The 11,236-nt window shown below is 35.0% G+C and overlaps 1 protein-coding gene across 1 annotated transcript in view; it reads right to left on the bottom strand.

Moving 5' to 3' along the window:
* Positions 1-1,933, bottom strand: part of LOC144658635 (uncharacterized) — a 6,637-nt gene extending 4,704 nt beyond the window's left edge. Inside the window, exon 1 of the mRNA XM_078519093.1 lies at positions 1,627-1,933. The gene's annotated coding sequence lies outside the window, so the exon portion shown is untranslated. The remainder of the gene's footprint in view (positions 1-1,626) is intronic.
* Positions 1,934-11,236: the final 9,303 nt, after the last annotated feature.

Here is an 11,236-nt window from a genome sequence, read left to right as displayed (position 1 = left end):
AATAATTAATGGCAAGAAAAGTTTTTCGTTCATAACTTTGTGTAGAGTCAATCTTTTTCCATGCTCTTTTTTTTAATGAAAGGTCTTAATGAGATCTACCCGAAAATACCAAAATATATTTTTCTTTAAAATGGTCAATTTTGGGGTACACTGATACCTTAAAAAGTCAGACTGGGGCGTGAGATTTGCGAATTTTTTCGGTGGCCAAAAGCCATTACAGCCGGTGCCAAACTTGGCGGAAAAGGAGAGCAAACAATCGTTTGATAGACTGCCTTAATATCCTTGTAGCTTCTTGTAAAACGAGAGCGCAGTCTGCTGTATACACACGAATGACGTCATTATTGCTAACTAGAAACCAGGGCCTTGACAAGAATTATTTCGTGAAATGGGTAACTTACAACGCGTTTAAAAATATGTTCCCGCGAATATGTTCAAGCGAATTATTTCCCCCCTCAAAAAAGTGTTTTAGAACACCTTTTTTAATATAACAGGAAAAAAGGTGGTGAAATTTCGTTTTATGTGCACTTTAAGTAATATATCAAACACAAGAGACAGTGTTCATCGTGATATTCAAACACCGAGAAGAGAGTCGAAAACACCACGCGCAGCGGAGTATTTTTGACGAAATTCGAGGTGTTTGGATAGCCGATACAACATTGTCTCAGTCGAGTGTTTAGTGTATCTTTTCAATCGAAACAAAAACTACGAAGTAAACGGAGAAATAAAACCGTAATTATTAATGCTTATTAAGACCGGGTATCCAAACACCATTCACAGTTGTGATTTTCTTTGTTTTAACTTGATGAATTATTAACTGCTTTTTAATCTTAAATAAATCAGTGTTGCTTCTCTTTTGCAAAACTTCCACACAACTCCCACATATTGTTATTAATTTATTTGTGGTTCCTTTTTTTGATGAAGGGCGGAAAACTTGAAATTTTCTTTTGCTGTCATTAGACCTTGTGCGTCTTCCAACCGTTTTACGTTGGCCAGCTTTAGTAACAAGCTCAAAACCATTAATACACCTTACAGTAACGATACATTACTTGACGTTTGAAGAATTTGGTGGTGTATTAGGCAAAACAAATTCCTTACAGTCGAGTTAATAATTTTTATCAATCTGGTGACACTGTTAGGAGAAATTAGATAATGATTACTCTTGGTAATTAAAGGATTACATTCAGCAAGGGCAAACTACATTTTCAGGGGTATCGTCTGTAATAGATCAACGTTTTCGTTGAAATTGATTGCTGTCGTAATTTGTAATTTAAAGGCAACGAAATAAAAAAAAAATGAAAAATAATTTTTATAGCTTTAATGATGTAATTTTGTGAGAGAGAATGTTTGTTTCTTTGAATTTTTATAAAGAGCAATTATTATTACTATTATAAAAGTGAAAATTCAACTGTTCAGCAATTCTACCGCGTTCACTGAGTTTAATGACTCAAAATACACACTCGATGTATGATAAGAAATTAAATCTATAACAGTTACGCTTAACACTCTTGCCGTCAGCCCAGCGTTTGCCATGATGCAAATTGGTGAGCAATATGAATTTTCCGCGTAATCGAATATCACAAGACTTTGTAACAAAATTCAACGGAATGATACGTCTATTGCACTTACCAAGCTTAACAGCAGAATATGTACAATCAGTAACTTTGGAATCCGTCTTTACCAACACACCGTCAACAGCAAGTCCCAGATTTGAATTTATAAAATCTTTGGCTTTTCAGGTATCTTGCCATAGAGCGGCTGCACAGATAACCAAAACGCCCGCGTGTGTGTGGCGGGAAGTGAATATGATGGATGATTAATGAACATCTTGATGAAAAGAGTTAAGAAAACGTGGCTTCCGCCCAAGAAGGCTTGCAAAATTTTTAATTTCTGGTCTTCAATATGCCGACTTTTAATATCAGAGAACAAAAAATGGTTGTAAAAGTCGAACCTTGTCATCAAATATAGATTTATGTTATCAAAGCAATCTTTTCATGATTTAATTTCATTTGTCTATGATTCAGTTTTTAAAACGTCATTCGTGAACATTTTGTGACTTATTACATTTTTGCAGAAATTTTCCACAAAAAATGCTCCACATAAAAAGGCATCGGACTTGAAATTTTGTTTAATCCCGTCAATTGAGACTTTATTCAAATAGCATTTACCGCATGTTTAAAAGTTTCATTGCCATTACGAAATAGTTAATTGTATATTTTGGCCTCAGAAATTTATCTATTTTACCGCATTCCAGCATTTGCAAATATCTTTCGAAAGATATTCGCAAATGCTGGAATGCGGTGAAATAGATAAATTTCTGCGATCAATGAAAAATGATGTCTTTTCAGTGTTGCTTACTAAATGAAAAGCCTTCTTCAATTCATTTCAAGCTTAATTCAGTAAAACCCCGAAGAAATTTTACATTTGTTTTTACAGAAAGACATTACAATGTATTATTTTTCCCTTTTACAAATTGATCCAAGATTCAAAGCAGTTCATCTTTTTCCAATAAAAATACTTTTTTCGTTGGAGGTGTGTTGACCATATCGTTGAGTTATGACGTCAAAACCTTGAATTGTAAACCACAAAATTCTTATGTCATCTTTTGTGCGTCATGTTTCCAATTTTATCTCCATCACTAAGTTAAAAAAATACATTTACACTCTTATCTCTCCTATTTTCTTCAAAAAACAGAAATTTTATGTTTGGTCTTGTTTATTGGTGTATGAAAATGTGATCTTCGACTGATTGACTGTCCTTATTTAACAAGTGGATTATGAATTTAAAACATTTGCTTCGTGAAAAGCCCTTAACCTCCAAATTTAAATGAAATAAGGCTTAATGCTTATCTCAAATGTATGCATTACTTAAACTTTCTGTTGAGCTTTAGAATATATATTTAAAAGAATGTGGATTTCAAGCAGCGTTTCATGCTTTCGCTTAATTCCGCGAAAGAAATCTAGGATTTAGGTAAGCCAGGAAATTTATAAAAAACAAAAACAAAGGCAAAAACAAAAACAAAACAAAACATTAAAAAAAGATACCAGCTGTGTTGACCGAAACGTTTTAAAATAACGGAGGTTTCTGGTTTGGATTGTACTTAAAGTTACATTTTAAAGCGGTTAACAGTTTGATGATCGATTCGAGAAAGTGTTTTGAAAAAGCATCGATTTCTAGTCAAAAAAGCACTGATTGTTCACAGTTGTACAGGATGGCAAAGTCTAATCCAGAAAGGCTTTAACGAGGATCCTCCAGAAAAACAGTAAATCATAGTAAAATAATTTAGAAGTCACAACATTCCAATGAAGAAAAATAACAAAAATTGTTGGTATTTTGTTTTCCAAAAGCAATTGAGGCTAAGGTAGGTGCGTATTGTGGTTTGGTCAAAAAGGATGGGTTTGCTAATTATTTTGCTTAAAGTAGAAAAGATAGTAGAGTCAGTCGCATTGGAAACAATTATTCACTCTAGAACTCGATGAGATCGAGCACCAACCAACTTGGGGCGATTCTCTAAATTTTTTTTCTGATTGAGAAATTAGCTCCTCTTGTCGAGATTGTGTGAAAAAACCATTAAGAAATCCAATAGAGGCATCTCACTTAGATTGTCTGAGATCTGGGGACAGGTAGCTTGAAATATAAAGTAGAAAAATCCCAAAGCAAACGAAGCACACACTGGATTCGACGCTAAAAAACCACACGCTGTTTATGATAGGTATCACAAAGTTTCCACACGGATAAAAGATCACCAAAACGCAAATAAATACTCTTATATGAAGTAATATGAACATATCAAATAACCTAGTCTAATACATGTATGAAGTACTTATTAAAATATACTTGCTTCTAATCCTGGACATGAGCGAAGAATAGGGAGGGGCTAAAGTTGGCAATGAAAGGAACGGCAACTGAATGAGTTCGTCGCCAAACAAAAGATTTAATAAGCAGTTAAATCTCCTGTAATTTTCTTAGCAGTACTACTCCGCAAAGCACAACCTGAAATGTTCAAATTCTACGTATTTTGGAGAACGTGAATCACGGATGGCCGATTGTTCGTATTTCTATTTGGAATTGAACGCTTACTAATTTCATATTCAGATGGAGCTAGTTCTTAAATACACCGAACTAGATCTTGAAAATGGCAAGATTCGGAAGTAAAAATAAAAGTAAAAATAAATTCACTTTTTAAAAGGCGATGCTTCCGGCGTCACTGTCATCATTGCTTAAGGTTATTCCTCAGTATTTCATTACATCCCGTACTGGGCACTCTCTCCTCTGCAGAGGTCTCTTTCGTGTTTCGTACGGGCTGGGAAATAGGGAGAGGAACGGAGAGAGGTGAAAAGTAAGCGCGCGGAGCCTGGAGAGAATCCAAACCAAAGCGCGCGGGGCACCGCTCCTTCGCCCTTCCCGTCGTCCCCCGCGCTCCCCCTATTTTTCATTTTTCGTCCCCCGTGTTTTTTCGCCTTTCCTCACGAAAGAGGCCTCTACGGAGGAGAGAGTACTGGGCATAGGTTTACGCGTGATTAGCGCGCACACATTAAAAAAATGGCTTGGCTTACACTAGAGATCAATCGTCGTTTTCTCGTAAACGGGTACCGGGACCTAATTTTTTTTATTTATTTCTATGAAATGAATATGAACAAATTTCTATTGTAGAATAATAATAATAAAAAATGTGAACTTAGCGCTAGGCAGTACTCGTGATGATATAATTGCTCATATTGTAAGGAATTATAGGGTATATTTAAGGTCTTCCTGCTCCTTTACGAATACCGGGACCCCTCTTTTTTATTTCGAAAATAAAGTTTCCTTAGGATAAACAACCAGTAGGCAAAGTTTGAGCGAAAATCTATTGTCAGTTCTATTTTAATGTAATGACCTTATGCCTCCCTGATATGTAACACGCTGGAAATGGCAGACAAAATGTGCCCTTTCATTTTTTTTTACTTATAATTTCGTTTTGGAGGAAAGGGAAAAACTCCAACCCCCATTCCGCAATATAAAAAGAGTTAGTAAGAAATGGATGTAACCATTGTTACGTGCTTGTTATAGGATCAACAAAACATGAAGGAGATTGACTGAAACCTCATCTTCCGACAAGTTTTAGTTTTGCATATTTTTGCACTAAATAAATTGGTTGGGGTTTTTTAAAGTCATAGGAATTCCAAGTACGGCGGACATGTTTGCATAGGAAAGGGACTCACTCTCCGAATGAAAAATATTCACCATTTGGGAACACCAGTTTGGTCGCCGTGACGTCAGGTTAAAACGCTCTAGACATGCAATTTGCTAAGAAGAAAAAACTTTCGTGCTGTTTTATCTGCGGGGTTCAAAAAACAGGAGAGAGGAACTATTGTACAGGTGTATAGTTCGTACAAAAGGTCATTCTATTTTAGGTGAAAGTGCGTGTGTTTGTGTTTTTTTTTATAAATTAGAAATGCTATGAAATGGTGTAAGATATTTTTAATATTGTAATACTGAGAATATTTTATCTGGTAAATCGAAAAACATGTACTAGACATTTAAATCATCAAGAGAGAGTTAATGTAAACTTGTTCGTCTCAGGCGTAGAATATGCCTGTTTAATGCCTTTTTCAAGCACAACGCTGTTAAGGTAGTCTTAGTTGAAATTGTCCTTATTTTTCCAGACATTTAATACGTCTGGGATTAATTATATATTCCAAGATGAATACAACCCATATAGTTTAAAAACACAAAGAACATAAGACATGAAACAGACTGTAATATCACGATATTAATTTACTACTAAGCATGACTGAGCTATTTATGAAGTCACTTTAGTTGTTTGGCTGTTCGTTAGCTCGTTATTTTCTTTGATGCGTTCGTCTTCTTATTTTTACATGGCAGTTGTGTGGCAGGATCTCTTCCTGTAGCGTTTATGCGTCCAACGAGTTATACCAGTCCAAGTCATTTTCTTGAGCTCGCTTGAGTTTCATATTTCGATTAACCGCCACCTGCAATAAAGAGTTCTGATGTCAGTTCATGTATTTTTCTTTCTTTTGACCTCCAAAGGGCTCCCGCTATATCTATTATCATTTTCTTTATTCCCTTCAGTTTCTCGATGATTTAGTAATTACATTTGTTGTGAAACTGCCAAAGTTAATTAAAAAAAAAATTAAGACTAACTTATGAAACTATAAACATTAGAGAAGAGAGCGAAGCACCATATTCGAGCTTAAGACCTTTTCAAAACTAAACCTTAATCTTTTCATTATCTTAATCTTCCTGGGTTAAAAAGAGGCAAAATGTGATCATTTACCAATAACAAATAGGTTTAACGTACTTTAGTGACACATTTCCGTTTAATTTTATTTTATTTTCCGTAAGAAATATGACTACGACTTGGCCCCACAACCACCTTTTATGTTGCTAATGCATGAGATATTGGCTGTGTTTCGACATATTCTTCGCTTTTGAAATAAGTATTAGTACCAAAATAGGTTGACATCAATAAAACAACAACAAAAAAAAAGCTGGAGGCAAATCTCCCTGTGGTTTTCTGTGACAAATTTCAAAAATCTTTAAAGAAAACTATATCCTCTTTTGCCAAAAAATGTCTTATGATTTTAGCAACTTAATTTCCAAGCGAAACCTTTATCTCCTTTTTTTCATAAATACACGGTCAAATCAAACTGAGAAAAGAGAATTTGAGCTGATCCACTAAAATTTTCCCGCAGCTACCATTACAAGAACTGCTTATTAATTTAGCAATATTAGAACGCAATTAAAATGTTGAGCAAGTATTTAAATGGTTGGCATTTCAGATATTTTTACAAATACCTTTGAATTCTCTCGGCTACAGTCTTTCACCGAAGTTAGTCCGCAAAGCGTCCGTGGAGGTAACTTGAATGACCGTCGAAGACTTTCTAGCTCACGTTCTTGAATTGGAAAAACAGGAATCGCCAAGGATTGTGCTAGTAAAGAGACTGCAATGAAAATCAATACATAACGCTTCGGTACCATCTTACTTCTTGAAACTTTTTCACGGCTTTGAGTAGAGTCTACTTTCTTTGAACAGAGACGTGTACTGTATTAGGCTTCCAAACAGAATACTTTGGCATCTGCCCTTTTCAGATACATTTATATGTTAACGGTTCAAAGTATTGTAAGCTTACATTAATCATCAAGATTGGAAGAGGTGTGGCAGTCGGAACTTAGACTTATATATCTTTGCTTTATTCTGAATATGTCAATTAGTAGGCGGCCTGTGTTATTAAGGGCTGTTTATAATTACATCTCTGTTGGTTCCATCTTTAAAACTTGCCGCTCAAACATAATTCGGTGAAAAAACACGCAATTAAGTTCCTAAATGATAATAGTTCCACAGAAATCTCTTGTTTTAAACCCCATGATTAATAACTTGTTACAAACTAATTTATTTGAATTTTTTTATCACACAGTAAAAAGGGCCGTGGAACAAAAAAGCATAATTGCCCATTCATGTGCACTTTCGGAAATACATAGCTTGAAATGGGAGAAGTGTAAAAAAGAATCTTGTGTCAAATGACCTAGCTGATAACGTACTGCCTTTCCGTTTGCAAACGAATCAGACTAAAAGGCTCAACGCATTAAGGCAAACCTGTCAACTTTTTTTCCGTTGTAAAAACAAACATCTGATCATTCTAAACGTCCGCCTTTAGCATAAACTCTTCCTGTGTGAAGCTTTTTTTTGGAATCTATTGAAAGGCAAGTATTCCTACATACGTATATAACTGCCCTTGGCCCATGCGCTTCCTGTGTATTTTTTAAAACTACGAAAAGACAGGCGTTACGGGAACAGGTGGGCGACATTTGAACGTCATTGAGTGGGCTACTATTTCAATTACAATAACATTCGCGACAAATGAAAGGAAGACCGTTTTCTTCGGTGTCCTAAACCTTCCGAACTATTCTTTCATAGTCCAGATCAGAGTTAACAAGCGCGAGAATAACGCAAAAAACATCAAATTACTAAGCAAAATTGACCTACATTGTTTCTTTTAAAACCCACGCAAGTTCAAAATTTGTTCAGAGTTGGATCAACAAACTATATATAGAAAAGTAAACAAGACAACACAACTTCTTTTGATTCTCGTGCAAATTTTCGCGGCATCGTTTCTCGCGTCATCAATTTCCGTGAATATTTTGTGTCGCGAAAGTTTCCTGTAATAAGATCAGTACAGTACACTAATGGGTTTAGTGATCCCGCTGTTTATTATGTTCCAGCGTACCTTATTTGTACTATTTTTTCAGAACTTAATTTTCGCGAATTTCGCGCTGGCAAAAAATCGCGAAAATAAAGATTTGCGAAAAACATCCTTTTGTACGATTCTCTTACAAAACTAAGCCTTAGTTTTCATTTTAGACATTTTCGTTTTCACACTCCATTTCTCCCGAAAATTAGTTCGAATAAGGTAATTTGAATTTCAGAAATTATTTTTTCTCTCTCGAAAAAAAAAAAACACATTTAGGACGTTTCTCTCGTCCTAAATGTTTTTTAAAAAAGGGTTTGTGAGTATTTTGTATCTGATTTAATTTCAAAAAGCGATCAATTTTGCAATTTAGCTATAAATAACCTAATAAAATTGCTCACTTATAACTAATACATCACAATTTTAACGACTAGTTTAATTTTCTGTGACTTGTACATTAATGCGCCGAGCGTAAGAAAATAATAACAAACAGTAATAACAAGAAATTAAATACTAAAATCTGAAAATAAATGAATCTTACCCTTAAAAGTTAAAACGTAAATCATTTTGCCTTGCTGGCGATCAAGGTTAAATTGGACACACCGAACTAATATACTTTGTATTAATGTTAAGAAGGTTTTTTTTAATAAATACCAAGTGCAGTTAATCGTTTTTTACAATTGCCTTATTATATTTTTAGTCAATACCGCGGTTTGTAACAAATATTTAATTTGCCCTTTTTACGTTAAGAATAAACTAGCCTATCTTTCAGAATGTGCATGTACTTTTCCCCTAACAATTTCATTCGTGGCACCGAATCAAACGATAGTTTGCATTTTCAATTCCTTACGCTATTTTTCACAGTGCTTTTGCTAAGTGAGGACTAAAATTATTGATGATATACTCAAATATTTAAATAACAATGAGACTTTTCATTGTCATGTTCCGACCGTACAAATAAAGATAAATCATTAGTTGAACTGCAGGTGGTTTTACATTATTCTAATTTACAACGCTTCTTACTTTAATTCGTTCTTTAGTTTATACGTGGTGGGCCTCTAACGTTCAACGTTTAAAAATAAAATAAAATCAGTCGTTTTAATACCGTTACGGTTATACAATAATATATAGATTTAGGCAAGCCTAAAAGCGGAGCTCCCCAATTAATTATTTTGCACTTTATTGAACTCTGAATTCTGGCCATTGTAAAATTTTAAGGCTGAGAATTTTATATTAGTTTTATTTTTTTAATAAATAATAATTAATATTTTTCCCTATTTCTTTTTTTATACCGTGTCCGGGGTTGGGGGGGGGGGGGGGGGGGTACTCCCTAAAATTTACTTTCGTGGTGTGCCGCTGAGTTGCTGAGACTCTGGACCTGTTCCAGAGACAAAAGGTTCAATTTGCGACCCTGTTCCAGACAAACATTGCAAAGTAAGTACCCTGTTCCAGCAATATCCACAATGGAAATATATGAAGATAGATATAAAAACACTAGCGTACATCGCAAAGCTCTCACTTGACTTCATCTGTGGCTTGGAGATGAAGCGGGTACCGTGTACAGCAACACCAAATAAGAGAACAAACAACATCAATCAAAATGTTATAATTCCACCGAAAGCATTATCATTAAGAAGTCTGGATGGGAAATTATGTTGCAAAACGGGCAATTATGTTACCTTCATGTAGAAAAAGGAGGGAGGCATATCACATGGGAAATTAGGCATTTATGTTGTTGCTTTACCAGCTTTAAAAGAAAGAAAAAATCACTTAAAATTTAGAGTATAAAGGAAATAACAAACATCTACATTTATAATAAGGTTGATTTTAATTTTTTTTTATTCACTCATTTATTCATTTTTATTTTCACTATTTGCCTATATTTTAATTTTGAATGGAAATGGCAGAGGTTATAGCAGAAACCCATAAGGGTTGAAACATGCAACTCCCTATGATTCGTATTGTACAAAGCGTTTGCACATTTGTTTACACTAAGTACCATATTTGGAAAATTACGAGAAACATTTGACCAATCAAAATTACTCTATTCGGGATTAAATTCAAAGCGTGCGCTAGCTCGCGCTCGATGGTGCAATCTTGTTTTTGAACAAGCTTGGTTGAATAAAGTTAAATTTGGTTAAATTCTCCTGTTTCATCTTCTTGAAGTAGTCCTGGAGAACTTCGCTTCGATACACTTAATGTATTTCTTTAGTTTCTGTAAGAAATTTACGGTTTTTAGGTCGAAATTCAAGCAACATACCGCAAAACCAAAAATTATGTTGCGTGTGTCATTACGTGTAAAAACATTCGTGTACAAATTCTTCGTGTTTCCAAATATGGTACTTAGCAAAATGAATATTCAAACGCTGTGCGCGCGCGTTACACGTTTCAACCCTTATGGGTTTCTGGTTATAGCTAATGGTTTACAGCATATTGCCCAAACCAAGCTAACTCCAAGCAAACCGGAGTGAAAGCTAATCACAAGCAAACTAGAGTGAAAGCTAACCGCAAGCAAACCAGATGAATAAAGCTAACTGCGAGCAAACAGGGGTGAACCTAACTCCGGAAACAAAGAAGTGACATTCTGTCATTCCTCCGAACAGGGTCACCCCATCCCCAACCCCCCCCCTCTCCCCCCCCCCCAAAAAAAAGAACCTGAAGAAGATAGCACCTTATTCACTTTTACATGTCTTTTGACTCCCCTTCTCTTAAGAACGGTCGATTAACCATGAGGAAAACCCTCAGAAATAAGTATTCACAAAACTGGCTGGGCACCCAGAATAGTTCATCGTCAACTTCAAGAGAAAAATTTACACACAAGGAAGTTAAAAAGAGCTATGAATTTGAGAATTACCTAACAACAGTTAAAAACCCAGCGCACAGAATAAGCCTGACAAAGCTTAGATTAGGATGTCATACATTACGAATACAGACTGGAAAATATAGATTAGGATGTCATACATTACGAATACAGACTGGAAAATATGAAAATAAAGGAGCATCAATCCCAGTAGAGCAAAGAACATGCTTGGTATGTAAACAAAATTGCG

This window comes from Oculina patagonica, chromosome 6 (assembly GCF_052425735.1).
Source record: "Oculina patagonica isolate OP01 chromosome 6, crgOcupat, whole genome shotgun sequence".
NCBI classification, from domain to species: Eukaryota; Metazoa; Cnidaria; class Anthozoa; order Scleractinia; family Oculinidae; genus Oculina; species Oculina patagonica.
This window is presented reverse-complemented; position numbering and strand designations above follow the sequence as displayed.